The 27,868-nt window shown below is 40.2% G+C and overlaps 1 long non-coding RNA gene across 1 annotated transcript in view; it reads left to right on the forward strand.

Annotated features, from left to right (window-relative positions):
* Window positions 1-7,194, forward strand: part of LOC123375476 — a 31,125-nt gene extending 23,931 nt beyond the window's left edge. Inside the window, exon 3 of the long non-coding RNA XR_006581471.1 lies at window positions 7,091-7,194. This is a non-coding gene — a long non-coding RNA (uncharacterized LOC123375476). The remainder of the gene's footprint in view (window positions 1-7,090) is intronic.
* Window positions 7,195-27,868: the final 20,674 nt, after the last annotated feature.

Raw genomic sequence — 27,868 nt, forward strand, 5'->3', positions numbered from 1 at the left:
TGGCTCATCCGGGGGACCTCCGAGACACAAGTCATTCAGCATGTGGGCGTCGTCAGGGACCTATTCTCTCGTCTAGGCCTGGTGATCAATATGGAGAAGTCCTCTCTGGTTCCCACACAGTGGTTAGACTTCATAGGAGCGACCCTAGACTCCAGTCTTGCCAGGGCCTGCTTACCACAGCCGCGGTTTCAAGCAATGGCAACAATCATCCGCGGTCTGCAGAATTTCCCGACGACCTCGGTTCGCACTTGTCTCGGTCTCTTGGGTCACATGGCTGCATGCACGTTCGTAACCAAGCACGCCAGGCTCTGCCTCCGTCCATTACAAACGTGGCTCAACTCGGGATACCGCCCGAGCAGGGACTCAATAGACACAATAGTCACCATTCCCCCGAGCACTCTAAGCTCGCTAAACTGGTGGCTGACTCCCTCCCTGGTGTGTGCAGGGCTACCGTTCCATCCGCCTCAGCCCTCAGTGTCCCTGACGACGGACACGTCTTCTCTCGGCTGGGGCGCGCACCTCGGAAGCCTTTGTACGCAAGGCCTCTGGTCACCTCAGGAGCTGACGCTGCACATAAATGTCTGAGAACTGAGAGCAGTCCACCTAGCGTGCCAGGCGTTCCTGCAACATTTACAAGGCCGCGGTGTCTCTGTTTATGGACAACACAACGGCCATGTACTATATAAACAAACAGGGAGGGACTCGATCTTCCCCCCTTTGTCAGGAGACCATCAGACTCTGGGACTTTTGTATAGCCCACTCGATAGACCTGGTAACGTCCTTTCTCCCGGGGGTTCGGAACACTCTGGCGGATCGACTGAGCAGGTCATTCCTCTGCCATGAGTGATCAATACGCCCGGATGTTATTCATTCGGTTTTCCAGAGGTGGGGATTTCCCCACATAGACCTGTTTGCTTCCCGCGAGAACAGGAAATGCCAGATGTTCTGCTCCTTCCAAGGCCTCTCACCAGGGTCGGTCTCGGACGCATTCCTGATGCTGTGGACGAATCGGCTGCTTTATGCCTTCCCGCCGTTCCCGCTGGTTCACAAGGTCCTGCTAAAACTCCACAGGGACAGAGCGCACCTAATCTTGATTGCTCCAGCGTGGCCCAGGCAGTACTGGTACACTACGCTGCTCGACCTGTCACTAGCCAACCCGATTACCCTACCACTCCACCCAGACCTCATAACGCAGGACCACGGCAGACTTCGCCACCCAGACCTGCAGGCCCTTCACCTCAAGGCATGGCTGCTGAATGGCTAAACCAGTCAGAGTTGCGTTGCTCTGCCTCAGTACAGCAAGTACTCCTGGGTAGCAGGAAGCCTTCCACCCAGTCAATGTATCTGGCCAAATGGAAGCGTTTCTCCTGCTGGTGTGGAACACACAGTGTTACCCCCACTGAGGCCTCGATCCCAACCATCTTGGATTACCTCTGGTCTCTCAAACAGGAGGGTCTGGCTGTATCTTCCTTGCGATGCACTTGGCGGCCATCTCTACCTTCCATCCAGGGGGGAGTGGCCGCTCCGTGTTCTCACACCCTATGGTCTCTAGATTTCTTAAGGGCCTGGAGCGCCTATACCCACAGGTATGATGCCCCGCCCCAATATGGGACCTCAACCTGGTTCTAACCACACTTATGTCTCCCCCATTTGAGCCGTTGGCAACATGCTCGTTGCTATACCTGTCCTGGAAGACAGCTTTTCTCATAGCCATTACATCGGCCAGATGAGTTTCTGAGCTTCGTGCTCTAACGGTGCACCCACAGTATACTGTGTTCCACAAGGACAAGGTGCAGTTACGACTACACCCGGCATACCTCCCTAAAGTGGTATTGGCATTCCATGTCAACCAGGATATCTTCCTTCCGATCTTCTTCCCGAAGCCGCACCTTTCACGACGGGAGCAACAATTGCACTCCCTGGACATCCGTAGAGCGCTCGCATTTTTTATCGAGCGGACAAAATCATTTCGTAAAACGCCCCAGCTCTTCGTCACAGTGGCAGACCGAATGAAGGGTCTACCTGTCTCATGTACCTATCCAGGAGATATGTCGTGCAGCTACCTGGTCTTCAGTCCACACCTTTGCTTCACATTATGCTCTGGTCCAACAGTCCAGAGATGATGCAGCCTTTGGCTCAGCAGTTTTGCACTCTGCAACATCTCACTCTGACCCCACCGCCTAGGTAAGGCTTGGGAATCACCTAATTGGAATCAATATGAGCAAGCACTCGAAGAAGAAAAGACGGTTACTCACCTTTGTAACTGTTGTTCTTCGAGATGTGTTGCTCATATCCATTCCAAACCCGCCCTCCTTCCCCACTGTCGGAGTAGCCGGCAAGAAGGAACTGAGGGGCGGATGGGTCGGCAGGGGTATATATCCGGTGCCATAGCGGTGCCACTCCAGGGGATGCCCAGCCGACCCAACGAATGTTGCTAGGGTAAAAATCTTCCAACGAACGTGCACGCGGCGCGCGCACCCCTAATTGGAATGGATATGAGCAACATATCTCGAAGAACAACAGTTACAAAGGTGAGTAACCGTCTTTTACCATTGTAGTTTTCAAAGTTAGTGCTATCAAAGGATCACTAGAAAAACATCTCAATATTACTTATTATATTTATTATTATAAATCTGATACCAAGAATAAGAGGGGTAGGCATGTTAGTATGTATCCACAAAGAAAACTAGGAGTCTGATGGCACCTTAAAGACTAACAGATTTATTTGGGCATAAGCTTTTGTGGGTAAAAAAACCACTTCTTCATATGCATGGAGAACGCTTATGCCCAAATAAATCTGTTAGTCTTTAAGGTGCCACTGGACTCCTCACTGTTTTTATAACTCTTGTGTTGCTTCTTCTGCTGTCCTGAAATTAATATCACTACAGAACGTCTGAATTGTCATTTTTTCCCTTTAGTGCTATCCCAAATATTAGAGAAGTATTTAATATAATTACATACAGAGCTGCATTGTGTAAGGTGTACGGAAAATTCTGCATTCTCCTAATATTGTTGACATTGCATTTTCACTTGAGAGCATGTTCACTCTCTTCTTTGATCTATAAGTAAAAGTTAGGGATGTGCCCAAGCCACAAAGTTTGGATCCAGAGTTAGAGCCAACTTTCAACAAGTTGAAAGTATTGTGGTCTGATGATCCATGTGAGGCTCCTCTGTAATTGCAGGCAGAGAAAAGTGGGGAATGGTGCTAACATTCACATTCCACAACACAGGTTGTGATAGAGGACTCCACCCAACTACTGTGGCAGATTTTCAAATTAAGGGGCTGTAGCATATGATCACTGCACCTTTTCTATAAGGAGACTAAGGTCAACCAATGACTTTATTTCCCCCCGCCTTCAAGTTTCCTTTTTTTCCCCTCTAAACAAAAACACCTGTTTTGAGCCAGTCAACATGTATTATTGAATTTATTTTCTGTGGTAATTTAGATATTACTGCACACTTGTTGACTTTAATTTTACTTTGGTTGTTTGAAACTTTGAAGATACTTTGGCCCCTTAGTGTTATACTTTATTTTACATTTGCTCCTTGGCAGAGCAGTGCTTTGTTTCAGAGCCTTGCGGTGGGCCATTTCCATTATTAGAGCAACCAGTGACATGAAGTCATCTCCCAATGTAATTTATTTTACACTATGTATGTAAGTCATATGGAGGTGGTCCAAATGGCATGCAGACAGCCCCTCTCTGCAGAAGCCTCCATTCAGTTATTAAAGCAGGCACTACTTTCTATTTTAAAATAAATACTCAATTTGTCAATGAAGAAAAAAAGAGATGAACACTAAAAGGTAGACACAATTAAGTAATATTTCCCATGTATATTTTGCTCGGTTATTTAGTATATCTGAGTAGTTTTATGAATGGGGTAAGAGGAAAACATACCTACTAATTTGTCTGTAGTACATCTTCTTTCTCTTCATTTCTCCCCTTTGTTATCTCTCTCCAAGTTATCTAATCAGCCCATCTATTTTACTCCCCATTTAGCCAAGGAAATAAGATAATAAAATTTAAAAACACATTTTAGAATGTTATGCTCAATTTACCACAAATCGTTAAAAGGAATGTTTTAAGCTGAACAACAACAATTATAAATGGAGAAATTGTAGTATTTGTAATAATAGGCACCCTCAGAATATGATTAAAGAGAAGTTGGACAACGAAGGGAACTTTGCCGCAGAGAAGTTCTGAAGTATGAAAGAACATATAGTATTTGCCAAGGACATGCTAAGGATGATGTTTCTACTCTGATTGGAAAGACTTGCATGTAGATCCCATCTGTAGGCAAAAAGCTACCCTTAGGGTACATCTTCACAGCAGCTGAGAGGATCAGCTGGGTACATACTTGGGCAGCTAACTCGAGCCATTGACTGTGCCACTGCAGCCACATTGCTACTTCTAGGTATTAACTCGAGCAGAGTTGGCCCTTGTATGTCTACCTGTGCAGGGAATTACACCACTCGGTTGCTTTGGAGACATGCTCTTAGTCACCAAGATGAAAGCCCAATGACAAAGCCCAGGCTCCAGACACTAATTTTTGGAGACTTAAAATAATCAAGGTTGAATATCAGTTTTGAATTTTATCCTAAGTTTCTTTTAGCCTTCTTTCTTGTGACAGCCTTTAAAATGTAAAGCAAACATTCATCAGTTATTTTTCTTACTGAACCAAGAGCAATTTTTTCAGGGAAAGGCATTTATCGGAAGACAGGACTAATTTATAAGTTACAGCCCTGTAAAATGAGGACTCAACCTGAATGCTGTACACAGTACTTTTATTCTTCACACTTCTATAACTTAAAAGGAACTTAACCATATTTAAAAAATAATAGTAAAACAAAAAATCATGTTTGCCAAGTTTCAGCCTGAAGCAATTTTTAAAACTGGGTTAAAACTCCAGGAAATAAAGATTAATAAATGGCAGCACTGAAAGATCCTGACCCAAAATGTTGTTTGCTGTAATTTTCTGTCATTACTTGTCACAAATCTTCCGTGCAGCTTGAATCTTGACATGTTGGATCAAGGACTGTCAGTAAAATTAGAAATTGCAAGAGTTCCAGAAACAAATGGATTTGACAATTGTCCCAGCCACACAGGAATAAAGACAAGATGCAACAGATGTGGTTTAATTAGGCTACAACTTTATTACAGCGCAGATCATCATTATTTCCTTAATCGTTTACACCTACCATGAGCCCTCCGTCTTCCCAACGTAACCCCAGCCCATTGCTGGCACCCCACCACCATCCTCCAGTTGTATGAGGGTAAGCAGGGGTTCTCTTTGCTGTACCAGTTGTTAGGAGCCCCAATCCTCCTTCCCCAGCTTCTTTAGGAGATGTCTTTCCCTCAGTCTACTTCCTACTCCAGTTTATCAGGCAACCAGACCCTATCTGGAACAAGTACCTGCACTGGATCCCTGCCATACCTGCTACCTACTAAGGTGCGGCATCTGAAGCTAACTTCATTACTTAGCCAACCACATCCATGACCTGCTGAGGGGAAGGAGAAAAAAAATCACCCCACTTTGGCCAGTCTGGGGGTGAGAGAAAAATTCCTTCCCAGAGAAAAAGGAGAGCAGTGTAATGCCTATAGCAGATCATAAAACCCCATTGCTACTCTGATCCTATGGGCAGGAGTGTAGGCGCTAATAGTCTGTGGTGAGGGAGGGTTCTGTTTGGAGAGCATAAGGTGTAAATGCTCATGGCATCATCTTCTACACTGTTATACTAAAAACAAAAATGAGATTGCATGTTCCAGATTTAGAAACAAAAAATAGCTCCCTGTGACATGATTAAGGTGGGCCCTGTCAGGTGCAGGGTGAGTGTACCCCCCTTCCTCGGGGAACAGGGGCAGGTACACAAGCCTTATGTGCCAATTTGTCCCAACTCAAGTCTGCACATCTGGGCTTAGCTGTAGGGTAGAGTGGCCCAATGACCAGAGTCTATGCAAATGGCCCCACTCATTCGGGATAGTACAGCCTTGCAGCCAGAGTCCATGCAACATGCCCCCTACTGTCAGGGCAGTGAGGCCCAATGGCCAGAGTTCATGGGGGCACTGGTGACCCAGGTAGGAGGGCCCAAGCCCACCTGACTCCACCGGGCCCCAACCCAGTGCCCTAGTAGCGCTGGAACGACCAGCTACCAGCTCAGAGGGGAGTCCCACCGAAACATGCCGAGCTTATCTTGGTGGGAGATACCACTTTGACACCACCCCTGGATCACTTTCTACCACAGTCTCGGGCGTTGTAGTCCAGGAGACATTGAGATCTCTTAGTTCCCCAGCACCAGCCACTCCCTGGGGCTCCATAGGCTGCTGGGATCCGAGGTTGTGATCCACAGGCTAGAGAACATCCTCAGCGGGAGCTCCTGACACACATTCTTCCCCACCAGAGTCCCACCGCAATTGAGCCGGACTGCTCTCTTTTATACTGTTACAGCTAGAGCATGCCCATTAGGGAGAAGGGGGCATGGCTACCTCAGCCCACAATGTGGCATTAACCCCTTCCCATCTGGTGCGGGGCAAGTGTGCCCCATCATACTCCCCCATTGTGTACTTCTTTGAAAGATGTTGAGAGATACTGTCTATGCTCACCAAAGTGGGCGCACTTTTATCTCACTTTCAGTCTAACTTTGGCATTGATATCTGACTAGATTTCTAATTAGAAATATTTTATATATGTAAAAATAACGAAAGAAGTGAAAACTCCAAGCTAAGGACTATCTGAATGCCAAAATGTTACAAGATTATTTTGCAGGTATAAAGTATGATCTAAAAATACTTTCCCAAGAAAAAATTACACATTTCAGATGTAGTGTACTGAGAACATAATGGAAAGAGAAATAGTATGGGAAAGGAATGGTATGCCATGAAATAATGGGGGTGGGAGAGTGTAGGGAGAACATGTGTCCCAGTATCCATTTCTTCCATCTGTAAAATAGGCCTGGTATTTATGCATCTTTGTAAAGTGGCACAACTTGAACACAGTTCTCAATTACCAACCATTTAAACCGATGTTTTCCAGTTGAGATGGTTTGTTCAGTGTTTTAAGCCTTCTTGAAAATTTCTCTCCATTTCCTACGCAGTTTATTTTATAGACCCCTGGCTTAGCACTTTTGTCACTTCATCCTTGGATTTTTGAAATGGCATTTATCAAGCACAAGGATCAAGCTCAGACTTCAAGAGAGACTCTATGGTCTGTACTGAAACACGTTATTTCATATATTTTAAACCTTTGTCTAGATTAAAAATAAGAGGCCTGTGGGAGGTACATACAAAAACATGTGGTGCTTGAAGATGGCCCTTATTTGTGTGACTGCCAGGACATCTCAGCAGCTCTGTGTAGATTCCTTTGGAGAGTCTGGATGTGAATTTCATAGAATTATTACATTCTGTCTGCACGAGGGTCACTCCTCTTATCAGAAAATCTGTAGGAGCATTGGAGAGTTATGTGACCATGATAGGCTGTGTGTGCCCTATCCCTGGCTGAATCAAAAAGGGGTTAAACCTTTTCCCTGGCTAGAGAGAAAAAAATGAGCCTGTCAGCTCTGGAGTCTTTGCAGGAGAAGAAGGAAATTTTCAAAGGTACAAATAGGCATTAACAGTGAGTTAGGCACTTATCTCAAGGGGAGTTAGACACTTCACTGCTCTTTGTATCTTTAAAAATCTCCCCTCATGTTTTTCCTCTTAATCCAGTAAAGAGGTTTAACCATTTCTTGGTTCAGCCAGAGACAGGACTTTATATATCATGTCATACTGAAACATTCTTGTGAAAACTGTCAGCAAATGCAAACTGGAAAATTTTCTCTCATTGCTCATTTCTAGGATTATCAAAGGGGATAGAAAGCAATTAATAAGATAATATTTCTAGAGTCTTTAGTATTCCTTAGGCAGAATTTACCATCACTCTCTGTCCATCTGGACTGCTTTGATTTTATTAATTTAATTTTTAATCTGTTGGATGTAGTTGCAATGCCATGAGGCTAAAGAGACCAATTTTTGCCTTTCGTATTATCAAATAGCAGTTTATTAAATGGATATAGGGAAAAAATGGTGTGTAAACTGAACATGTGATTAATTGGGAGACCCTTAAAGCTATTACCCCTTGTAGCTCTGATGCTTTTATTGACCTGCATAAGTAATACAAATCCCCATCTCTAGATCTCAAAGTGCTTTACCATCCATTATTATCAGTTGGGGAAACTGAGACACATAGAAGTGCCTTGCTCAAGGTCACCCAATAGACATGGGGCAGAGATGGGAATAGAGTCTAGGTCTACCTGAATTCTAGGTCAGTGTTCTAGCTAGTAAACCACACTGATTCCCTAAAGACTAAAGATTGTTTTCACTGAAAATATGTACCTACAGATATTTATCAATATTTATCGGTTTTTATCAGAACTGCTGGCATTTTAAAAATTGTGGTTCTTGGTAATGAAAAAGAAACTAAAGGTAAAATGTAGAGTATTGTTCCAATATATGTTTAAAACAGAAAATACAGAAGTACATTGTTCATTTCAAGAGTTGTGATGGATTGTTTGTAGACCTCTTTTTGCATGGAAGACTGCCTCTTACAATATGTGGCTAGTACACTATGTAGAAAATTATAACTTTTATTTCCGAGTCACAGTACATAGATTTAATAATTTTGTTTAGACCAATTTGCAGTAACAAAGGGAAAATATATGAGGAAATGTAAGGTGAATACTTAATTATACAGCCTGGTTACTCCACTTTACAGTGAAGAAACTGCATTCCATGCCTTGTTGATCTAAGAATGACTTTATGCATGGATTTAAAGTAGCAATGAGAAAAAATAAGGCTGGTGGAAAAGTGAAGGACTGTAATTATATTTTGACAGTCCATGTGGCTCTTGTAAGAGGAATAGTTTTGTTGTTGTTTTAAACAGGTAACCGAGCTATCTTTTCTAAAGGTTTTGGAAAAAAAATGCATTCCCTTAGAACTGAGATCAACCCTTGATGAGGGCTGTCAAATACCACATTGATCATTGATTAGATACAGAGAGATATATTGAGGCTAGGGCTAAATACTGAACAATTAATGCAAAAGTTCAATAAACATGCTAGGCCAAATTCATATTTTTTGAGTTGAGAGAGCAGACACAACCCCCCCAAACTCTCCGGACACCTCTTCCCATCCTCCAGCATTATCTTTGTCATGTCTGGTTTCAATTTCAGACTACTCTGCTGAGGCCTTGCTCCTAGCAAAGTCAGTCATAAAGAAAGCAAAAGGATTGCTCCACCCAGACATCATAGAAAGAGGGACAATATGCAATGTCATCAGCATCCTATTTTACACTGCATCCAAAATACCTCTCTGTTTCCCAGAGCAGATTTTCATATGCATTAAACAGAAGCAATGAAAGAGTGTTACCATTATCCAATGAGAGGATCCTTGGAGAAAATAAGCCCATCCCCCCCTTCTGGAGAAGAAAAACAAAAAGCGAGGGGAATTAAAAAAAAATCACAACCTTCACCCCGTCTTTTCAATCAGCTCTCTATGACATCCACTAAAGTCAATGGAAAGAGTCATACTTTCTTCAGTGGACATGGGTTTTGGCCTTGAAAGCAAAGATCTAAAACTGCTAGTATCTCCCAGATGCATCATATCTTGTGAAGCCTTAAATATAATGAGGTTTTCACTAGCTATGTCTTCACTGAAAAAAAAAAGTGCTTTTACATCATGATAGCTAACTCGAGATACCTATCTTGATGTAAAAGCTAGTGGAGACAAGACACTGCTAGTGTTGACTGCTATGTAGCTAGTTGAGGTCAATTGCAGGTGGGAGATATAGATGACTTCATGTGATGTAAAAACACATGTATATTTTACACTGAAGAAATAGCCACTTTAATATAGATGCTCCAATACTTTCCAAGCTATTTTCAGTATAAAACGCACCCTCAGACCACAGGCAGTCCATTTATGTAAACAGTTAGGGTGTGTATATTGTATTGTATTGTATAGCCAATTGATTTCTACAGCAGCCTCGTTTCTGCAATCCCTGCATTTTATGTGTTAAATTCAGATTTTTAGTGTAATACACCAACCATCCTGCACAAAATCTGTGAAGAAAATATTTGCATCTGTATTTGTTTCGGGAAATATCTGCAATATCAGAAGAGACTTTATCTTGTTTCTGCAATGCAAATGGAAGTAATTATTTCCAGTTCTTAAGAGCATAGATTTCTTTCACAATCACTCTAGCTAAAAGCTGGAAAAGGTAAGCATTTAAATAAGCTCACCTTTTAATGTTCAATCCCCACATATTAGAATATTCTATTCCTTCGAAAGAAAGCCTTAAGATATTTTGTTCTTAATAGGTTAGCATAAAAAGGTAGTTACAAATTTACACGCTGTAAATCATTTTTCTCTCCTTAAAAATACTTGATCTGCCTTCTGTTGGTTATGTTTCTGGACATATATTTAGGATCTGAACCTGTAAACCTTTATTCAAATGAATAGTCTATAATTAGTATCAGCATATCATTTGCAAATATTATAGTAAGACTAACAGTGCATTTACAACTGCTTGATATTTTCACATAATTTAATCATATTGTTAACTCTATTTTCTGGTACTTCAATCTTTTAAAAAAACAAAACAAAACACTGCCCAGAAGTTGTATGCTTACCTTAAAATTCCAAGTACTTGGTGCCACATAGTAAACCAACTGAAGTGAAGAAAATACTCTGCATTTAACCAATAATAAATTTCCCCAGGTAATCTATTAAACCTGGCGTGATTGTGGTGGTGGTTGTGATGGTAGTGAGGGATTCTCCCCAAAAAAGCATCTACTGAGACACTCTTATCATTGTTGTCCATGGTATTTCCAAGAAAAATAAAGCTGCTTAATAAAATGAACTCGGAGGTATCACTCTAGGTGATCTGGACTGATACTAATTAAGGTATTTGTATATTACCATGAAGCTAATTCAAAAGATTTTATTTTTTTGGTTCAGTAGGGAAAATAATTTAATTTAATTGAAAACTCCTGGGGAAGGAAGGTTAAGTGGTGAGGAACATTCTACTTTACTATAATCCATGGTTTGAGTCTAATTCACAATTGCAGTACTCCACTGAAACGCCATTGAAATCAATGAAGTTACATCAGTAAAAAAACAGAGTAGCACAGTGATGAATCATTCCCCTTGTCTTCACTTAATATAAGTACCACTGTGGCCATATTAAAAAAACCCAAACAAACAAACAAACAAAAACTTATCACACAAGAACTCTAACAAATTGTTTAACATTCCTGAACATATTCACCTTGAGATATTGTGTTGTGATGGCAAGTACCATGGTTTTTATCAGATTACAGTAAAAACAAATAAACTATAGTAAATTATTTCTCTAGAAGGAGAGAATTTACAGCAGAAACTTAAAATTAACTAGAAATAGAAAATTGGAAGAAACAACTGCTTCATTTATTCCCAGCTCTGCTTCCTGGTATGAATAACATTCTGAGTGGGCACAGTCTTCTGTATGCAAACACAAATGCATCTTTAGTTTCCTTAAACTACTAACCCATGCTATTTCTTCTTGTAGACTTATGAAAATATCAATGACCCTTTGAGTGAAGAAGTCTTGTCTTTGGCCAGATTTACAGCTTGTGTCAACTGCAATAGCAGTATTAATTTCAGTGGAGCCAAGCTGATTTACGCAAGCTGAGGATCTGATCTATAGTGTCCAAATGAAACCTTTCTTGTCTTAGTTTAAGGTTATGCCAATGGAATATAGCCTTTCCCTAACCCAGGCCCAAGATCTCTCATTGACTCTTTTCCACCTTGATCTAGTTTCCCTCAGAAAGTTTTTTCTGGACTGAGCTTTTATTTTACAATTTGATTTTCCTTTTGAATGGGACCACTTTACAACATGTGTTGTTGGATTTTCTGTTTTGTATTTCTGCCTCCTTCTTAAACCTTCCTATCCATATTGGTCATGTATTTGATTTTGTGTATACGATGGAATAAGATTAACAGGATAAACTTGCCTTTTGTTTTTCAAAACCAAAAAATAAAAAGGTCTAGACTCTAGGATAAATTGGTGTCACTCCATTGATATATGCTAGCTGAGAATTTGACCCAGTATGTTTAGTCTATTCAACCCATTCTCCCCAGATCATTTAAACTCATAAGGCCATATCCTCCCATGATCTGTTAGAAAAACTTCCACTAAACACCAGTGCAACACTTACTGGTGGATCATAAGAATACATAGCCCATAATCTACAGCATCCTCTCCTATCTTTAACTATTCAAATATGTTTCAATTACTGCTCTCTAGGAGTTACAACTAAATATTTAAACTGTACAAAACTGAAGGCTGGAACAAATAAGAGATTTTGCTAGAGAACAAAAATATCGTACATTCCAAGTAATGGGAACTGTACCACATGTTAAAAGTAAATAGATACCACTATATCTGTGAACATTTATGTAAATTATTTTCAAAAGAGAAGGTTTAAAATGTACAGATGGCAATAAATCTCTTGTCTGCAACAACATAACCAAATAGCTTAATATGTATGTATGAACTGATTTCAAAGTTTTCATTGTGGTGCTTACAGCAATCTCTCTCTCGGTGTATTATTTTTTGCTATGTAACTCCGTGCTGGTTACAACTATCTCTATAACAAGAGACAAAATTGTGTTTACCCATTTATTCTTCCACGTAAGGACTAATGGCTGTAAAAGCAAATTGAGCCATGAAACTTTAAAATTATTTAAAACTCCATAACGAAAAGTTAAACAAATCAGTCCCACAAAAAACGATGCCCCAACCTGCAAACACTTGTGCACGTGCTTACTTTTAAGCAAGTTTGCAGTGTCATGGAATGTAGTCAGATTAATCACATGCTTAAATTTAAACCTTTGCAGAATTGGCATCCTAGTGGATCCTGACCACTAGCAAGTGATCTCTCCAGCTTTAAGATCCCTTTTTTATTAAAAATGTGGTTTGCAATAATTTCTAATGTTCTAGGCTTTCATTTAGTGTTGTCCGGGAGGGACAAATAGATGGGGTTTTAATAACAAGGCCTGATTCTGAACTTTACTTCTCTGCACAAGCTGAAGCTGGTTGCATGATATAGGTGATATTCACAAGCTACAAGTAAAAGGTACAAACTATGCCTGCAACCATTAATATCTGGCAGTCCCCTCAAAACACAATATTAGTTCTACAAAGTATCCATTAATGAATGGAAGTGTGATTTTTGGGGAAAGAGGTGGTCCTTCAAAAACACCCAAAGAGCTAGGCAAAAGTTCAAAGCCTCACTTTCAGATGATCAAGTATCATGCATCCATTGCATTAGGAGATGAGAGACCCGTATCATACACTCCAGAGAGAGAGAACTCATGCTGATGTAATTTGGGGCTCCCTCTGCAAAAGAAAAAAATGTCAAGTTCTAGCCCATACTTCACTACAGATTTCATGTCTACTATATAATACAGATCACTCCAGTCTGTCTCTCTAATAGTATAGTAAAAAAAACCATGATGGTGATGTTACAATAGCAGTTGAAGGTTTAATAACATGTAAGAGATAATAACTAATGTGGGAACAGGCCATGAAGTTCTCTAAAAGGGAAGACAACTTTGACATATTGGATAATGACGACCCAGTGGAAGGATATAAAGAGAGAGATGGCATGGTTGAAGCAACAAGCCAGGAAACAGATCCTTGCAATAATATTATGAATTGATATAAGTGGGATAAAATTACATTTATCATGGCTAGAGAGGAGGCATTGCAGGAGTTAAGATGCAAAATGATGATGGTCTTCATGAGACTTTTAGCATTGTGGATAAAGGGGAAAAATTCGATCTTAGAGGTATAGATCAGTGAAATGCCAGATCAAACTAGAAAAACTTTGGACTCCCGTCTGGCCACTATTCAACAGAAAATTAGATTTTTAGATTAATTTAGTGATGATTAATGGTTCCAAATTAATGGGCAATGCACACAAAGGTCCTTTTTTTATCCTGAGAACATATTTGCCAGAAGTGGCAGCTGTCATGCCACACTTGTAGTTTGCCTCAACCTGAATCTAAATGAGTCACCTTCTCTGGGTAACAGGGTATTGCATTTTCCTTGCCACTTCAGTATTCAGCCTTTCTGGTGAGACTGCCAACAAGGGTTCTAATTATAATGATGGTATTTATGACAAAGACCACTGGATACCTGCACACTTGGAACCGTACTGAGACCACTAATTCATAGCAAACTTGAGTAGTGAACAAAACACTAAGTCATATGAAAACTATCAGATGCTAACTTGTTCACTACCAACAGGGGATGGAAGTGTACAATCCTTTTGAACATAGTAGGAGCATACTGAAAACTTTTGCCTACATTTATTACGATGCATCTAATGTATTAAGCATAATTGAAGTACAGTATTTATATAATTTTGGATTATTACTTTTGTTTTACATTTCTTCCTGTAATTTTTTTTTGGTAGATTCATAACTTGGTCTGTGGGGGAAAAATGTCATTATTCTAATTAGAAAAAAATATATGCTGATGGCTTAGTCCATCCTCCAACAAATCAATAGTTAATTAACAGTATGTCAAAATCCAAATACTTGTTATTACATTCTATGTGGGTAAGATGGCACTACCATTCTTCACAATAACTCTGCTCTCAGTCTCTAGGTCTCTGTTGCCACAGCTAGAAAACCCTCCATAGTTTCCGCACGACTGCCTCAGATGCCTCACAACAGCTTTTCAAAAGCTCCAGTTAAAAACACTGGACACTTCTGTGAGTCTAGCCTATTTTCTCACAGTTCTCTTGGTCTCCCAGCAGGCCTTTGGAAATCCCCCACAAGCTATTACTTCAGGCAGCTATGCCAGGAACTGAGGGATGAGTCCCCAGAGGGCAATGCCACTACAATGGTGAAGTACAGCCAAGTATGGAGAAGGGGCACAGCTGCACAAAGAACATCACTCTTCGGATGGATACTTGCACCAGTGGTATCCCATTGGTTCTGTGCTCAAGGGGATGCAACCAGTGCTTGCCTGAGTATAGCTGAATGAAGACCGTGTTCATTTTTAAACGTAATAGTTGGTACTGGATTCACTCACAAATTGATTTTTTTTCATACCTGATCTTTTTTTAACATAAAACAAACAAACAAACAAGCCAAGAAAATGTGTTCCCATGTAACCTCTCACACACATTACTAGCCTCTAGCTAATTTTCACATTCCTGTTTTGACCTCCCAGGAATAATGGTTTATAACTGCAATGCTTCAAGACTTTTAAGTAGGCATGTGGTAGCAAATCCAACCCCTTCTCTGTCACACTCAGCCCTCTGCATCAATCTGATATATCATCTTCACCAAGGGTATTTCTACACTGCAATTAAACCACCCGCAGTGGGCCTGTGTCAGCTGACTCAAGCTGTGGGGCTGTAAAATTGTAGTGTAGAAGTTTGGACTTGGGCTGGAGCCTGAGCTCTGGGACCTTCCCCCTTTATGGGGTCTCAGAGCCTGGGTGCCAGCCCAAGCTTGAATATCTGCACTACAATTTTACAGCTCCGCAACCAGAGTCCCGCGAGCCTAAGTCAGCAGACACAGGCCAGCTGCAGGTGTTTAATTGCATTGTAGACATACCACAATTATAGATGCTGGAACTAGGGGTGGTTTTCATTATATACAGAGTTTAAAGTTTGGTTCAATGGCTTTCAGCACAACCACTATAAAAATCGTTCCACCACCCTGGCCACAAGTGAGTTGCAGTCCCTGTAACTTCTTCAAAGACACTGCCTAAGATCAAACACTACTTTTCCCAGAAATAATTTAGCAACCACCATGTGTGAATTTCCAAGTTTAGCCTGACCAATGTTTCCGCATGCACTAGGGTCAGTACAAATGCCATATTACAGCATTGGATGGAGAGTCACCTTCCAAAAACTGTGAGCTAATCAGTTTATTGCAATGGAATTTCTCCCGCCTTTCCAAATGGGAAATTACATTTACTCTTTTGAAGTGTATTAATATCTTTAATCAACATTGCTGGAGTTATTGTAAAGAGAATAATGTTTTCATTATCACCAAGGAAAATTAAACAAAACCATTGTGCTGCTTTGGAGAAAATAGGATCCAGCTCTATGCCTGGCATAATAATGTACTGTGTCAGTGTGAGATTTTAATAGTATTTTATTACAGGAATGGAATACCCTGAGGAAAAAGGGATAAAAACATCCCCACTTGTAGCCAGGGAATATCCATTTTCCATTATAGTATTCATCAAGCCAGACAGAAATGACAGATGTTATGTTTCCAATTTATGTTTGTTCTGTATTGATATAAAATTGATTTTGAATCAGTTATTTTAACTTATCACTGTAATTTTACCTGTGTCTGGACTTTACATTCTTTACTGGGGGAGATGGAGGCGGAGTGTTGTCTAGTGGTTAGACCACAGGAGTTACACCTCAAACTATGTGCTTCCTCTAGCGGTATGTCCCCTGGAGTGCCAGCTCTGCAGGGGTAGAACCCAAGTTTCCATCCACCTGTGTAAGTCAGGGAGAAAAGGCCCTTCAGCAGCTGTTCTTCCCCAGCATTGATTCCTGTGATATGAGTTGTGAGTGCAGAGCAGTAAATAGTCGTCTTCATGGGCTCACAGCCAGGGTTATGATCCAGCCCCAAATGACTAATATGTTATAACAGTCAATATCAAAAGATGATTGGTTGGTTATTGAGCTCAGAGTGTTATCATTTTAGTTACATTAGTCAATTAAAAATTAGGTGCTTTATTTGTCTTGTCATAAAGTCATGGGAGAAGAAGAACAGAATCTGAGGTACTGTCACATGAACCCAATGACACAAGAAAGTCTGTCATCATAATCAAAAACTACATTCTGTGCTTCTGAGCTGGGTAATCACATGTATTTGCTTTCTTCCTCAATGCCAAGAGGAAAGCCAGTTATCACATTTGACTGACTAGATGAAACCCATACTTTAAACCAGGGATACTCTGACTGAGGCTGGGAAGCTGCAAGTGACTCCTGCGGCTCTTTGCAGAACATGATATTAAAACAGTGTGTGATTTAATTATTAACCAATTTTAAGTTATTATCCAATCCAGATGTTGTCACTATGTTATTAACCAATTGTAGTTGATAAAATAATACTAATACTTAGTCAATAATATATATGGTGAACGAAACAATGAATTCACACTACTGTCTCTCTTTTGGATAATGTTGATTGCTAATTTGGCTCTTGACCCACTGAGGTGTGAGTAGCATTGCATTAAACTGTTGGGGAAAGAAGGGGTACTCTTAAGGAATCTGAAAATACTATAGATCACTTATTTTGGGACCATAAGCCAATGCTAAATAAATAAATGAATAATAATAGTAATAATAATTAATAACAATAAACTCCATGGACAAGCATGCTCTACGTTTGAACTATTTTTCCCAAAAAAACATTGTCAACACTTTTATATAGGCAAGAGGATTGCAATTCATTCCAATTTTAATGTTCTTAGCAATTCCAGGGATAGTCCATATATAGACAATGGGGATCATCATTAATATCTCCAAAACTTTTGAAGTGGATTCAGTATAGGTATATCCTATAACTTTGTGTTCATTTAATCTTGTATTGCAATGCACTCGGATCTCACAAAGACAGAACTTTTTTCCCCTTGATACTTTAGTATTTACACTGGATAAAACAAATGTTAAGTTCCATCTGTCTGTTTAGTGCTGTGAAGTAGTTCCAAGATGCTGCAGGCAGCCTTGATCCCATAGAGAAATCTTGCCTAAAAAGCCCCACAAGCTTTAGTCAAAAAATCCCAAGAGCAAATGAAAACAAACCTCTTATTTCAAGCTTTGTGGGGGTTTATATTTTCCATCCCTTTCATTCTTCCTGCTACTAACTAGTTTCACCACATACAGTAAGAAGTGAGATTATCCACCAGACATCAGCCAGAGAATCTCCTCACAAACATTTCCACATATGTTCATATTGAGAAATACAGCTACAACAACATTTGTCAAAAATGTTAGATTATTACAAGAGATAAATTCCTTTCATTTTCATCCGCAGCATCCAATAAATGCCAGGTCTCTAAAACAGAATGACAGCAGGAATGGACAAAAACAGAAAATCAGGGAGAGATCAGACTACAGAGAAAGGAGAGCATTTTAAGGAGCTTCATCTATGTTGTGATATGGGTCAAATAAAAATAAACCCATCAGTTTACAGATGGTAAAATAACCCACCTCACTTGCAATATACCAGATGAATTTATATATCTTAAACATATTCCTAGATGGGAAAGTACTAAATAAGTAGTTTTCCTAGGTGCCTGGTTTGATAGACCAGTGGTTTCCAACATTTGCAGGCAAACATTTATCAGACTTAACCTCTACGGTTCCTGCTTGTTCCCACCATTTTCTTTTCAACTCTGTAGGCCAGATCCTCCACTGATGTAAACTGTCCTAGCTACACTGATTGCAGTGGAGCCACAGTGATTTACAACAACTGAAGAACTGGTCTCTTGTGTTTTATACCATAATGGAATCACACCCTTCACCAATCTTGTCATTGGAATATGAAAAATGCAAGATTTACTGTGGATTGGAGAAAGCATAACTGAGTGGGAATTGTGCCATGGTGAGGTGCCAAGTATGAGCACAGGCATGAGCTCCTCTCTGTAACAGGTGGACAGTAGCTTAGAATGACAGTCATAAAAGCCTGAAGCATAGCACTGTTAGGGAACCTAACGTTCTCATTTAGATCAGGATTACAAAGAGAAAATTCAGATTGAAAGGGCCCCAATAATGAAGTACAATTTTTGCATAAAATCTGCTGAAAGACCAATTGTCCATCTAATCTGTCTGCTTCTTGCATGGAGAACAGCGTGTGTGTGAAAAATGAATAGTCTTTGAAGGCTCATATGAACTACATATGACTACAGAAGGAATTTCCAAGACTAACATTTCCTGTAGGTTTTCCTAATTTTCTCTCTATAGATGATGAGTATATTTTCAAAGGCTCATAAGGATGCTCAACTCTCATTAAAACTCAATGGGAGTTGAGCTCCTAAATCCCGTAGGCCCCATTTGAAATTCCCAGCATAAAGAAATAACAGCTTAATCGTGTGCAATGATATTATGCAGATCCTGTAATCAGAGACATTTCTTGTAAAACAGGAAGTTAAGAGTGTGTGGGGGGGAGGGGGACTGTATTTAACTTTCGAAGATAGCTCTCCAGTAAAAGCTCCATTCAGTGTAATGAATGAGAACCCAAAACAAAATACAAAATTTTAAACATACCCCACATAGCATCTACACATATACACATAGCATGTAGGCAAAGCAGCCCCAGTGTCAGCCAGGTGGACTCCCAGCATACTTAGCTACAATGGCTTTGCACATTTGCTCCCTCAGATGAGAGGTTTTTGTTGTCTTTAGGAAAAAAAGATCTTCTCACTGTAGTTATAAGAATTGCCTCTGCTAAATAATATTGCGTTGAGCTGTGTGAAGATTTGCTGTGGCCAATGACTCTCAAAATTTGTCATGTTTTCCCTTTTGTGGAGTGGTCAGATTAGTGAATGCACAATGAACTAGTAGAAAGCACATGTTGACACTGTTTCATGCTTTAAAGCTAGTTTCCACACTGCCTACAAAGTAGATCTGGATTTCTTTTCTTTTAATGAACACAACTTCACATAGACAGAACCTCTTTGTCCACGTAGAAGCCTAATGAAATCAGTGAGACCCAGGCAGTCCCATGTGAATCAGTTGCAAGATCCAAGCCTAACAAATACTCAATTTAATGGTTATGAACAGTGGTAAAACATATTTGTAACATTATTTGTAAATATCTTTTAATTAAGCTTTGAACATTTAATACACAGAACTGCTCAATGTCCCTTTCTTTTTTTGAGTGTGTGGCTTATCTGGTTTCACTAACTCCAAGCATTCAAAAGCCATGAGTCATGAACCCTAAAAAGTCATGAGTTTGGTTTCAAAATCATGACTTTTTTTTAAATTATGGGTTTATTTTTCCTTCCAGTGTTTGAGCCTTTAGTGTTCACATTTTGAAAGTGGGGTTTTTTTCCAAAACCATGAGACCAGAAACTTACCAGCTGTTTTTGTTTTGATTTGTTTTAAAAAGAAAGCTGAGAGTTACACATCAGAACATAATTCCAGGAGCAGGGACTTGAATAAAAATACAAAATATTGTAGAATTGGTGACACTGTTATATTGGCATGTAACCTATGTAGAGCTTTATATGAAATATATGTTTAATTAACATACAATCCTAAAAGCTTTTCATTATAATTACAAAAGAGAGCTCATCCAAGCCATTTACTATAGCATTTTTTTCTTCCTATTAGGAGTCATTTTCCTGTTAAAAAATAAATACTATTAGATTAAAAAAAAATAGAGATACAATTGCCTTCAAAGATGTTCCTTTTCAGAACAAACAGATGGTATAGTTAGTGAGATTACTTTGTTAATAGAAGCTTTTCTCTCTGAGTGCTGAAAATAGGTCTCTCTACTGAAGGACTGTTAACAGTGGGAAGGAGATATAGAAGCATCTAGGCTCTTAAATGCACTTTCTGTACTATGCAGTCTAACTTCTTTGTTGTGTTTGAAGCTGTCAGACTGGTCACAACTACAGTTACTTCTTATTACCGAAGAAGAAAAAATGTTGGTTTGAAGATTTTTAAATGTATCAGGGCTGCAAACCTCTTCACCTCTAGATTTTTGACAAACTGTAGTGTTTCTTATGTATGCTATTTGATATGGGGCAATTAATTCAATTTCCTATATGGGTTTTTTTTGTTAGAGAGCTGCAGCACTGCTTTATAGGCTTTTAGGCTTCCTATTTTTTGGTGCTTAATAACAAAGGGTACTTTCTGGTACTGCAGTTATGGGTCAGTTACCCTTCCTATTATAAACCCCTGTTTCAGGGGGAATTACAATTCTGCAATAAACTATACTCCCTGCTCCACTGCCCAAACCCCTTTCTATTCCAGTCTAAAGAAGGACATTTTATGCTATTAAACTCAGTCTACATTTCTGAGTTGGTATTAAATGCAATATATTTGGTGTGTGTATTAAGGAGGAATGAAAAATAGACACCTTGGGGATTCTGTTAACCAAATAAATTATGCTATATCCTTTAATTACATTATTCTGATTACTACTTTTGGAATGGCTGGTAAAGTAAGAGTAATCAGTTGTGAGCCAGAAGAGCTAAAATAGCAGTTGCGTCCAATTTATAATGGATCTTGTTGGGCCTAATTGGGGTAGAGCAATAGACGCTTTTACTTCTGTTGGCTGTTTGAATTCTGCTAGCAGCTATAAAAGCTTCACTTTGGGTGCTCACTAAGACAGAACTACTAAGTTCTTTAACAAGAGGAAGGGTGTTAGAAGTACTTTGCCTTGTGTAGAGGAAAATTGTGTTGTCTAGAGAATCCTTATTTAATAGTGGATTTTATTTAGTGAGGTATTCTCTATGAACAGTTTTCTTCCTGTGGCATTTTCTAGGATATCTCTGCCTCCTCATTAGAGGAGCTTGTCTGTCATAAGTTTTTTGTCTGAGTTGAGGCATGCTTTTTGCACAAAAACAACACTTAAGTGCATAGTGGCTATAGATTAGGGAGTGCAAAATTTATCTCCTGCCAGAGAGGCTAGTGGCAGTTTTATGAGTAAAGCTTGTGTGTGACATCTGCCAGTCTCTTTAACAGCTTATAGCAATTTTTCACATCAATTTATGACAAGAAATAAAGATATTTTAGGGTGAAGGATATCCAGGCTGAAAGAATGAGATTACCTCAAATATAAGTGGCTAGGTCTTCAATGCATCTCTTCTGAAAGAGTAGAGGCCAAATGTCCTCTAACGGCTTGGAGAAAAGACTGATAGTCCAGTTGGTGGCAACACACATTTCTGCTGATCTGAGTTTTCTGTGCAAGTCTAGTCACAGCTTAACCAATAAATAATTAGGAAGTGGCACATTTTGCCTAGCAACCACATGCAGATATTCATAGAATCATAGAATACCAGAGTTGGAAGAGACCTCAGGAAGTCATCTAGTCCAACCCCCTGCTCAAAGCAGGACCAATCCCCAACTAAATCATCCCAGCCAAGGCTTTGTCAAGCCTCACCTTAAAAACCTCTAAGGAAGGAGATTCCACCACCTCCCTAGATAACCCATTCCAGCGCTTCACCACCCTCTTAGTGAAAAAGTGTTTCCTAATATCCAACCTAAACCTCCCCCTCTGCAATTTGAGACCATTACTCCTTGTTCTGTCATCTGGTGCCACTGAGAACAGTCTAGATCCATCCTCTGTGGAACCCCTTTTCAGGTAGTTGAAAGCAGCTATCAAATCCCCCCTCATTCTTACCTTCTGCAGACTAAACAATCCCAGTTCCTTCAGCCTCTCCTCATAAGTCATGTGCTCCAGCCCCCTAATCATTTTTGTTGCCCTCTGCTGGACTCTTTCCAATTTTTCCACATCCTTCGTGTAGTGTGGGGCCCAAAACTGGACACAGTATTCCAGATGAGGCCTCACCAATGTCAAATAGAGGGGAATGATCATGTCCCTCAATCTGCTGGCAATGCCCCTACTTATACAGCCCAAAATGCTGTTAGCCTTCTTGGCAACAAGGGCACACTGTTGATTCATATCCAGCTTCTCGTCCACTGCTAGAGTTTATTCAGATTCTTTCATGAGAATTAGCAGGGCAATCCAGACTGGAGCTTAAGACCTGAATCTTGTGACTCAAGCTTCCCCTGACCAAACTCAAGCAGATCTAAGATAACAGGATCAGGGCCCCAGAGTTCTTTTATAGATCTCTGGCAGGCTGTCGATAGCCTCTTGACAGCTGGTATTTCTTGGGTAAAGAATAGTAGCTTTGAAGTAAAACCTCCTATTTCTGCATTGTTAGTGCTGTCACAGGGAGCATCTCTCCAAACCAGAAAAGCCACCAGTGCTTTGGCAGCCTTAGGAAATCAGATTTGAAGTTAGAAACTTGCCATCAAGAGTAAAATGGTATGGAAAACCTATGGAAGACAATTAATGTTTCTTGTACATAAGAGAAATCTTTTTGTTTACTTAATATTGTGGATTTTTTGAATTCATATGTGTTCAGCGGCAGGGGGATAATATAGAGATGTGATGGGGTGCCTGCCCCACACTGGGCTCTCAGGGGTTAATAAAGCCTGAGAGGAGGCTGAGCAGGAGGCAGCCAATCAGAGAAGGGCTGAAGGGAGCAGCCAATCAGGGCCAAGCAGGCCTATATAAAAAGGGAGCTGCAGGGCAGAGGAGGGAAGTTCTCTGCTGGGAGCCCAGGGAGGAAGGACTGTGTCTCTGAATGGCTGAGAGAACTGCCACCACCCTGGACAGAGCAGTGATACTAGCAGGGACCGGGGGAGTGAGAGACAGCTCCTGGCTCGCTGCTGGGGTTTGCAGGCAGAGGCCCTGAGGCAAGGGCAAAGAGGATGCGGGGGCCACGAGGAAGTGGCCAGACAATAGCCTGCAGTAGCCACTAAGGGAAGTGGCTAAACAACAGACTGTGGGTCCCCTGGAAGGGGGGACCATCATGTGTGGCATGGCCAGAGGACAGTGTTGCTGAAGAGGACACCACAGGCCTTAGAAAGGTGCAGTTTCCTGGAACAAAAGTGATGGCAGCAAGGCACCACCAGAGGAGGGCACATTGACAAATAGAGCTAATCCCCGGGACAGCCAGCAGCAATCGCCACAGTGGTGAGTAAACCCCATTACATGTGGTAGAAAATGCGGGCACATGGTCACCTCTGAGATAAGGAGAGGAAAGGACTGTGGGGACAATTGCCCAGGCACAAGGGATTTTGAGAGATTAAAGGAGAGATATTGAAGGTGGGGATGATGGATCTGAAGTATGCAGAGGTCTTCTCTGATTCTCTGTAACAAAAAGATGGCAATAAAGTTAAAAGGTAGAGTGTATACAACTTTAATTTGACCATCTTAATATACAGAACAGAGACTTGGCCAGCCATAAGAAAGGAAAACAGTATGGTCTCCACTGTGGGAATGAAGATGTTGAGATGGTCAAATAGTTGTACACTCCATGACAGGAAATTAAACAAGGTATTAAGGACCTAATATGGGTTGCTCCAAATGAAGACAAGTTGAGGAAGTCTAGGCTATGTTTGTATGTGCTTATGCAGCAGAGACCAGACAACTATATCAGTAGGATAGGTCTTGCAATGATTTTGGATGAAAGACAACCCAAGGGGAGACAAAAGACTCTTCGTATACTACCTATCAGCAGGCCTCAGAGACCAATCTGTATCACAGCCTGTATGATCATGAGTTTTGGAAGAAGACTATCAAAGTCAGACTCAGAATGGGGAAGTGGCAAAAAAGAAGATATTTTAATCCACAATGAGCATTTTTCCATTGGCTTCAATGGAAGGAAGATTGGGCCCATATGATGACTTTTGGGAAGGGATTGAAATGCCTCTAGAGTTTTAATAACTGGTGGTTTGTCACAGTAGTTTTAATCTGTACAAGAGCAGAATACTTGGAAACTGTGTGCCATTTTGTGAAGAATTGTAAATAAAGCATCTAATTAAATGTCTTAGCTCCATAAAACTGAAAATGGTGTACAGGAAATTGGGATTACAGTTAACTAATGTGTTATGAAGATTTTGTTAATCTCTAGAGCGGACATTCTTTGATAGCTAATTTGCTCTATACAATAGTCTGGATGGAAACACCAATTGTCCCCTGGGGAAAAATACATGAATTTACAATATTGTTTTATCCATGGCTTGAAATAAACTCAGTGGAAAATGCTGCTATTAAATAAAAGTAATGAAGGTTTGTTTGTTTTTTATATTGATGGGGAAATGTCAACAAAATTTAGTTCCACTGCTATTTATTACCATTATTTGAATTAGAGTAGCACCGGATTGAGGCTGCATTGTGCTAGGCATTGTACAAACTCATAGTATTAGTAAGTCCTCAGGGGCTTACAGTGTAAATACAGAAGACAGACAATGGGAGGGACAGGAAGCCTAAATGAACTGGTAGCACTGTCCATAGAATTCAGGTCTCCTGATTCCCAGTCCAGTGGTGTCTACATGAAATGGTTAGAAACCCAAATTATCCCCTCCATTTCAATGACAGGTATTGAGCAAACAGTAGTAGATCCAGACTAAAGGAGCTTGGAGGAGCAATGCTACCTCTGTGGCATGCTTTCCCTTGTCTGCCTAAAATCTGTCAGTAGATGCACTGCAGAAATCGATCTCCAGATCTCAGACTGAGGGTTTGGTCTGGAGAGGAAAGAACTGTGAGGGGAATAGGGCAGATGTTCAGAACAATATTATGCTCCACTCCAACCAGGTAGATTCAACAGGGCTCCTCCAGAACCATTGTTGCTATAGAGCTCAGGGCAAACTTGGGGGCTGTAAAGCAGTGTGGTAGCATAGGGTGGCCACTGTGTGTATGGATCTGACCTTGGGTAAAGCTCCCAGGAACTGCAAAAAAATTCTCCCTTCACAGAGTAAACAGTTAATCCAGAACTTTCAGTCAAAACTTGTGGAGCATCCTGTTACATATGCAGAAATAATCCATTCAGGGGACAATCTGGCTTTGAAAAAGGAAGTCTCCATTAAAAAGTGAATTTTAATATAAAATAATGATCTACACATAAAAGTATTTTTTTCTTAAATGTAATTGACTCTTTATAGTCATAGATGTTCATTTTGGTAGGTTCAGATTTATTGTGTTAATTTCAAACATTTCTTCTCATAGATGTCATTTTCCCCCAATGCTGTGTCAGAACATGAATTTCAATATACTTAACATTCTCAGTTCAACTAAAATGTTGTCCGTTAATGGCAAAATATCACATAGTGATTTTTTTTAACTTGGTTTGATAAACGAGAACTCTGGAATATATAATCTCAAAAACACACAGAAAAAGCAGGGAAATATGGGTACCCAAAGATATAGAAGGCATGTTACTTCCTTCCTCTGAACTATATCTACTATCAAATCCTCAAATAGATAATTAGATCTATACTCCCATTGAATTGCTTTGCTTTTTATGAGTTCCTGTTTATTTTTATTTGATTCAGCTGAAGGTTCATATTTTTCCATTATCCCCAACCACTGAAGGAATGTTAAAACTCTGATGGAAAAATATGTCACAGTCACACCAGTTTACACAGTTGTGTTTTCTTTGGACGTGGGGGAGGAGATGTGCACGAAGGGAGAAGATTGCACCATTGTATGCTTGGTATAGCTCCAGCATTTTCAATATTTTTCATTATAGCTACAACGTATCCTATTGGGTTCATAGTCAGTGACAAGGCTGAAAGCTGATGCCCACACAAAGAAGTAAACAGAATGTTATTGATTTCAATTTCATTAGAAATTCAGTTGGGGGAGAATGCTTTCCAAGTGGAAAAAGACAAAAATCAATATTATTTTAAGTGTATTTTTAAGCTTCTTGCTGTTAATAGGGTGTTACAAATAATGAAAAGTAATAAAACATGAACTCCATTCAACCAAAACTATTTGACAGCTTCCATTTAGGCCCTGATGAAATGTGAATTCAGTTTCAGAATCAAGGCCTTGAAGTTGATATTTTAATGTGAGGTTTTGCATATCAGTATTTTATTTTTCAGAGTAGCAGCCGTGTTAGTCTGTATCCGCAAAAAGAACAGGAGTACTTGTGGCACCTTAGAGACTAACAAATTTATTTGAGCATAAGCTTTTACTTTTACTTTGGTTGTCACATATGAAATTTACAGAAACAATCTAAAATCTATATAACACTGTTACACATTTTTTGTTTTTGTTTTGTTTTTACCTTCAGGAGTTGTTCAAATTATGTTTTGTTTTACTTTTTAAATAGAAGAGATTATTGCTTCTTCAAATTTCCATTTGATCTATGGCATAGACTAACACAATGCAAATGCAAATGAGCATAACTGCTCATTTTCATTTTAGATTGAAAGGTGTTTATTTCATCTAAAGGCTTTTTCGTTATTGCCCCCACAACTGCAGTAATTCAGCACTTCTTCAGCATTAATTAATTTAGTCACACAATACCCCTGTGAGGCGAGGTAGTATTATCCCCACTTTACACATGGGGAGCTAAAGCACAGAAAGAATAAATTATTTGCCTAAGGTCACACAGGCAGTCTAGAGCAGACAGGAATAGAATCCAGATCTCCTGCATCTGAGGCAAGTGCTTTACCATAAGACCATCTCTAAGTGATGCAGAATCAATGCAATCCACTGGAGACTCATGGTCGTTCATGCAGAGATCCTGTGCCTCCTCATTGGCACTAGCGCCCTGGTCTCCACTCCAGCTTCCTAATAATACAGTGAGGTAGCTAGAGATTGTCCTTTCCAAGGCTTCCTGTGGAACCTCTCTTAGATGGAGGTTCCCCATCATCAAGGGGAAAGTTAATACAGCCTCAGATAACATTAACTGCCCTTTGGATTCCCATTGGTTTGTGGGGGAACGATGCACCTCCCTTTGACTCCACATTCCTGAACCTACCCCCTCATTATACATTGATTCACTCACCCATGGAGGGGTCTCTGTGGATACAAGACTGAGGGTGATGCTGAGGAATGAGCAGCATCTTCTTCCGTGTGAGGAGAACATGCATGAGTGGACATCCATGTATGGGTGGAGGACATGAACTCACTTGTTGATAAACAGTGCAGAGTCACACTAACATAACAATGGCGACGCATTAGTCTATCTGAGGACTTTCATAATGCCATGTAGTAAAAGTGCATTGTTGTTACAAAAGCAACCCCTTGAAACAAGAGGTTATATAAATAGAATGGTGACA

This window comes from Mauremys mutica, chromosome 8 (genome assembly GCF_020497125.1).
Source record: "Mauremys mutica isolate MM-2020 ecotype Southern chromosome 8, ASM2049712v1, whole genome shotgun sequence".
Classification (NCBI taxonomy): Eukaryota; Metazoa; Chordata; order Testudines; family Geoemydidae; genus Mauremys; species Mauremys mutica.